This window comes from Meriones unguiculatus (assembly GCF_030254825.1).
Source record: "Meriones unguiculatus strain TT.TT164.6M chromosome Y unlocalized genomic scaffold, Bangor_MerUng_6.1 ChrY_unordered_Scaffold_25, whole genome shotgun sequence".
Taxonomy (NCBI): Eukaryota; Metazoa; Chordata; class Mammalia; order Rodentia; family Muridae; genus Meriones; species Meriones unguiculatus.
In genome coordinates this window covers 10,603,393-10,610,501 of record NW_026843710.1, presented here as the reverse complement: position 1 = coordinate 10,610,501, position 7,109 = coordinate 10,603,393, and the positions used below count along the sequence as shown (strand labels likewise).

At 35.5% G+C, this 7,109-nt stretch overlaps 1 non-coding gene across 1 annotated transcript; it reads right to left on the bottom strand.

Moving 5' to 3' along the window:
• Positions 1–6,489: 6,489 nt before the first annotated feature.
• Positions 6,490–6,595, bottom strand: LOC132651758 (U6 spliceosomal RNA). Its single transcript, XR_009589322.1, has one exon. It is a non-coding gene; the product is annotated as a U6 spliceosomal RNA (small nuclear RNA).
• Positions 6,596–7,109: the final 514 nt, after the last annotated feature.

Genomic DNA, 7,109 nt, shown 5'->3' with positions numbered 1-7,109 from the left:
GTGTGTCCAAAGTAGAGAGAATTGAGGACACAAGGAAAACATTGCTCTTAGAATCAGGCTGTAGAGGAAGATGATGCCCACAGCCTTGGTGAGACCTGATAAGCTAGGGTCAGGTACAAGGGTGAGGAGGATATAACTTATCAAGGAAATATAGAGAGGGTAAGCAGGTAGAGAAGAAGGGTGGAAGGAGTAGAGGGACTGGGCATCAGAAAGTATACAAAGTGAACAAATCATAATGAATAAATACATACAAAAAATTGTCATCAAGGTGATAAAGTATAGAGCTTTTCAGGACTGATAGCTTCTTCTTGGTGGTGCCAAAGCAAGAATGAAATTAGTTTTATATAAGGGACTTGGCACTGAGACTCTGATCATGTTCTAATGAATATATCAATTACACATACTTTAATTGATGTATTTAAAGAAAAAAATATTTGGTGTGGCACATGGGTAGGAATTTGAACCTTGGAGCAATGGAAAAGATGTGTAATGTAAGTTAAATGAAATTCCCACATAATCAATTAAAATAATATGTTGACAACTTTTATGAATGACTTTTAACATGGAGAAAAGATTCTACTAAAGTAGGGCAGAGTTTGACTATGTAATACATTCTTTCCAAGAACTCATTATGTAGCAGAGAATCCTACCCATTAACTAGTGGTTACCCATCTTCCAGACCCCTTGGGCAAAGGTGATAACTCTTTACAAGCAGTCCTGGCACTAACACTAACTTTAAAGGGTTTGTCTGGAGGATACAGCTGCTCTTGTGTCCTAGGGATATAACACAGACTCATTTCACCTTTTTGAAGGCCCAGATTTAACTGTAAACTCTATTACCATGAGGGATCCTAAATGACCATTGTTTAGGACACAGCTGTTGATCAAGCCAGATCAGTCAAAGTAACCCTGCTCATAGAGCGTTGGCAACATTAGTGTGTTAGCACCAGCTGTCAAAAAATATCTTACCCTCAATTCTTCTTTTACACTCATTGATCTTTCTCTGTTTCATGCAATCCAGTCCCAGGAATTCTCTGGTTTCCTTCTTTTTTTTTGCTATGCTTGAAGACGCAATACCCCAAGTAACCCTAGTCCCAGTCTGCATATTATATCAATAAGATTGTGAAGGTTCATTTAGTGAGTATGTGAGTAACTGTTCAGTTCTAAGTCACAACCTAAGAAATTTCAGAACCAAGACTACAATAGAAGACTTCCTTGTCATTCAGTACATTCCCACTAATTCCACACCATTTCAAAGCTTCCTTATTTAGGATGCTGTCTAATTCAATAAACATTAAAGATTCATTTCCTACCTGACATTGTCACAGAGGTAAACAGGAGTAAAGTTGTAGGATCTAGATAAAGGGATGAGATAAAGACTGTTGAGTTATACAAGAAAAAGCACATGTGCACAGGATCAGAGGTACTGGACACTGGAAAAAGTTTGTATTTATCTCCTTGGAAACTTCAAGATTCTCTACAGTGCTGATTGGCTGAGAGGGAGAACTATGTCATGAAATAGGTGAAAGCCAATAAGAATTCCAGGAGCCAGTTATTAAAAGGCCTGCTTGAGAGGAGCTGCCTTACATGCCAAATCCTGAACAGCTGAAGGCACACAAACCAGAGAAGTCAGTTCCTGTGTCCAAGAATCTTAATTCAGTGAAGTTGTCACGTATTTCTTCCATGTGGCCATTAATAATTCATGTGTCCTTGACATGTGACTTTCAAATTATCACAGATTATATTATATTTGTTAAATGCACAGATATGTCCTCAGTCAGTGAATTACTTACTGGGAAAAATTCCCTGACCAAGACAAATCTTTGAACAAAATATGTATTCTTGAGATCTTGTTTATATTTTCACAGAGACCTTCCAGGATGTCATGTCACCAAGCAGTCATCTTCTTGTAGTCCTTCAGCAGAACTGAAAGCTTTTCATACTTAACCACAACAGGCAGACAGAGAGAGAAAAAGCTAGAGAAACAGATTCTTAAATAGAGAGGAAAACTGCCAGAAAAAAGACAAATTGACAGAGATCTAGAGACAGAGACTCCATTCTGTCTGGTCACTTCAATTGGTGTATCATCCTCAAAGCACACCCTCCTACAATATAACTCCAATAGGGATTATATTATCTCACATGTCCATATCTTCTAACACTTCCTAGACAATTCCTCCATGGGAACTCCACATATAAATAGATGAGCTTCAAGGGGACATTGCAACTCAAATTACCAAGAAATGGATGAAGATGGAGGTATTTCTAGGCTAAAAGAACTTAGTTATCCTGACAGTTTGTAATTCAGTACAATGATTAAAGTCCCAGCACCTACAAAGTTCTAAAGAAAAGGACTGATAATATTCTTCAGGAAAATGTGGAATATTTCCATAAACAGAATATTATTCAGCTAAGAAAATGACATCATGATATTTATTGGCAAATGGATCGAACCAGGAAAATCATTCTGGGTGAAGTAACTAAAATGAAGACAGAGAAAGAAGGTATGTATTGATTTATTAGTAGGTCTCCTAATAGTAGGAGATAAAGTTCCAATAGACCATCTATTGTGAACAAACACTCTTCCACTAGAGGAATTGGGTGGCAGTGAATTGACTTCTTGGGCCAAAGTATCCTATGGAAATTTTCAAACAACCCAGGCAGTTGTTATTAAAATATGTTTCTCTCTGCCCTCAACTGATTGATCATTGCCATGTTCTTAGATCCACAGAGATGTTTTCATCTGCATCAAATGTGATTGCATAGAGAGATCCACAGTCCGATAGTATGCACAGAGAGACCTTAAAAAAACAGCTCTATTTTTATGCATGCAGACATGCAGTTAGAACAGCACCATTTGTTGAATATGCTATCTTTTTTTTCCCCATTGTATAGTTTTGGAATCTATGTCAAAACTCAGGTGTCCATAAGTGTATGGGTTTATTTCTGGGTCTTCTATTTGGTTCCATTGATCCACCATTCATTTTCTATGGTTTTTATTATGGTTGCTCTATCTTGCAGCTTGAGATCAGGGATGGAGAAATCTCCAGAAGATCTTTTATTGTTGCACATTGTTTTAGCAATCCTGGGTTTCTTTTTTTTTTTCTTTCGATGTGAAGTTTAGAATTTTCTTTCAATTCTTTTGCAAATAATTTTGTTGTTAATTTAATGGGAATTGCATTTACTCTTTAGATTGTTTTTGATAAAATGGTCATTTTTACAATGTTAATCCTGCCAAGCCATGAGCATAAGAAATATTTCCATCTTCTGATATCTTCTTGTAATTCTTTCTTCAGAGTACTGAAATTTTTTACATACAAGCCTTTGACTTGCTTAGTTGGGGTTACTTTGGCTTTTGGCTTTTGGTTTTGTTTCCCTAATTTCTTTCTCAGCCCTTTTGTCCTTTGTACACAGAAAAACTACTTATTTTTTGAATTAATTTTGTATCCTGCCACTTTGCTGAAGGAGTAATTCAGATATAGGAATTCCTGGTAGAATTTTTGGGGTAAATCAGGTATACTATCATATCAACTGCAAATAGTGATACTTTGACATCTTCCTTTACAATTTGTATCCAATTGATTTGCTTCAATTGTCTTATTGCTCTAGCAAGCACTTCCAGAAAAGATGTTGAAGAGATATGGAGAGAGTGGGCAACCATGCTTTGTCCCTGATTTCAGTGGGATTGCTTTAAGCTTTTCTACATTTATTTTAATGTGGGCTGTAGGCATGCTTTATATTGCCTTTACTATGTTTAGATATGTGTCTTGTATCCCTGATCTCTCCATTACTTTAAACAAATGTATTTTCAATTTTGTCACATGCTTCTTCAGCATCTAAAGAGATAATCATGTTTTTTTCCTCTCATTGTTTTTTTAATATAGTGGATCACATTGATGGATTTCCATGTATTGACTACATATGGGATGAAGCCTAGTTGGTCATAATGGATGATAGCTTTGATTTGTTCTTGTTTTGGTTTGCAATTATGTTGTTGCATGTTTTGCATCAATGTTCATAAGCTAGATTGGCCTGAAATTCTCTTTCTTTGTTGGGTCTTTGTGAGATTTAGGTTCCAAGGTGATTGTGGCTTAATAGAATGAGTATGATAGTGTTCCTTCTGTTTCTATTTTGTGGATTAGTTTGAAGGCAATTGGAGTTAGCTCTTCTTTGATGATCAGGTAGCATTCTGTGTTGAAACCATATGGTCATAGGCTTTTTAGGGATGGAAGACTTTTGTTGACCACTTCTATTTTCTTAGGAGATATGGGACTATTTAATTGATTTACCTGGTCTTGATTCAGCTTTGGTAAGTGGAATCGATTAAGAAAATTCTCCATTTCTTTTAGATTTTCAAATTTTGTGGCTTATAGACTTTTGAAGTAAGTCCTAATGATTGCTTGGGTTTCCTCAGTGTCTGTAGTTATGTCCTCCTTTTCATTTCTGATTTTGTTGATTTGGATGGTGTCTCTCTGCCTTTTAGTTAGTTTGATTAAAGGTTTTTCTATCTTGTTGATTTTGTCAAAGAACCAACGCTTGGTTTCACTGATTCTTTGAATTGTTTTATTTGTTTCTAATTGATTGATTTCAGCCCTGTGTTTTGATTATTTCCTGCTGTCTATTCCTTTCTGATTTGTCTGCTTCTTTATTTTCTATGTTTTGTTTGTTTGTTTGTTTGTTTGTTTTGGTGAGCTATTAAGTTGCTTGAATGAGATGTCTCAAATTTCTACTTGAATGCACTTAGTGCTGTGAAATATCCTATTAGCACTTCTTTCATTGTGTCCCATAAGCTTGGGTATGTTGTGCCTTCATTTTCATTGAAGTCTAGGAAGACTTTAATTTCTTTCTATATTTGTTCCCTGACCCAGGTTTCATTTAGTAGCAACTTGTTCAGTTTCCATGTGTGTATAGGTCTTTTGCTAATTCTTTTGATGTTGAGGTCTACTTTTATTCCATGGTGATCAGGTAAGATACAAGGGAGTATTTCAATCTTGTTGTATCTATTGAGATTTGCTTTGTGATGACCCATATTATCTATTTTGGAGAAGGTTCCATGAGATCCTGAAAAGAATGTAAATTCTTTTATGTTTGGTTGTAAGGTTCTGTAATGTCTGTTAGGTCCAGTTGATTCATGACATCTGGTAGAAACATTGTTTCTTGTTTAATTTCTATTTTGTTGACCTGTCCTTTGTTTAGAGTGGGGTATTGAAGTCTCTCACTATCAATGTGTGGGGATCTATGTGTGGTTTAAATTTTATCATTTTTTCTCTAACAAATTTCCGTGCTCTTGTATTTGGGGCATAGATGTTCAGGATTGTGATGTCTTCCTGGTGGAATTTTCCCTTGATGAGTATGAAGTATCCTTCCCCATCTCTTTTGATTAATTTAGGTTGAAAGTCTATTTTATCAGATATTAAAATGGCTACTCTTTCTTGCTTCTTGCATCCATTTGCTTGGAAAGCCATCTTCTAGTTCTTTACTCTCAGGTAATGTCTATCTTTGTGACTTAGGTATGTTTCTTGTATGCAACAGATTGCTGTGTCTTGTTTTAACACCATTCTGTTTGTCTGTGTATTTTTTTTTTGTTTTGTTTTGGAGAGTTGGGTCCATTGATGTTGAGGGAGACTACCAGTGGCTGTTAGATCCTTTGATTTAGATGTTGGCTCTGGTAGTAAGTTTGTGTGCTTGGTTGCTTTTTGTTTTACTGTAATGAGGTTAATTATTTCCTGTCTTTTCTTGAAAGTAGCTAGTTTTCTTGGGTTCAATTTTTCCTTCTAGTGTCTTCTGTAACACTGGATTTGTGTGTAGATATTGTTGAAATTTGTTTTTGTCATTGAATATTTTTCCTTTTTTTTCCTTCTATTTATGAGGACTGAGAGTTTTGCTGGGTATAATAGCCTGGACTGATATATCTGTTCTCTTAGGGCATGCATGATATTCTTCCAGGCCCTTCTGGCTTTCATAGTCTCTGTTGAGAAATCAGGGTATGATTCTGATGGGTTTGCCATTGTATGTTATTGGACCTTTTTCCCTTACAGCTTTTAGTGTTTCTTTTCTTCTGTATACTTACTGTTTTCATTATTATGTGATGGAATATTTTTATTTCTGGACTAATTTATTGGGTGTTCTGTAAAGGTCTTGTATTCTTATTGGCCTGTCCTTTAATTTGGGGAAAGTTTCTTCTATGATTTTGTTGAAAATATATCTGGGCATTGGAGGAGGAAATCTTCTTTTTCTTCTATTTCTATTATTCTTAGGTTTTGTCTTTTAATGTTGTCTTGAATTTCTTGGATGTCTGTGTCGGAAATTTTAGATTTAACATTTTCTTTGACAATTTCATTGATTTCTGCCATAGTATCTTCCATACCTGAGATTCTTGTTTCCATCTCTTGTAGTCTATTGTTTATGGTTACCTCTGTAGTTCCTCTTTTCTTCCCTAAGTTCTTTCTCTCCACAATTTCCTCCATTTATATTTTATTAATTTCTCAAAAAAATTGTGAACTTTTCATGAATTTGTGTGTCATCTAGTGGAGAGGACATGCTAATACTCTCTGTATCATTCCAATTTTAGTATATGTGATGCCAAAGCAAGCACCACATATTTCTTTCAAGTGGTCATTAATAAAGTTATTTGTCCTTGACTTGTGAGTTACACATTATCACATTATCACATTATACACATTATCACAGATTCCATTATTATTTGTTAAATGCACAGGTATGACCACAGTCATTGAATTATTTTCAATTAAAATGCTCATTGACCAAGGCATATCTTTGGAAAAATGTGTTTAATTTGGACATTGCTTATATATTTAGAGACTATCCATGATGGCATGTCAGCAAAACTCATTGCAGTCCTTCACCAAAACTGAGAGCATTTCATACTGAACCACAAGTGGCAGGAAGAGAGCAGGAGCCTGAAAGAGATAGAGAGAGAGCTAGAGAGACAGATTCAGAGATAAAGAGACCAAGATTAACAGAAACAGTCATGTAAAGTGACAGAGCCTGAGAGACAGAGATACCATTCTGTGTGGTCACTTTCATTAGCATATCAACTTCAAAGCACACCCTCCTATAATATAACTCCAACATGAATTATATTATCT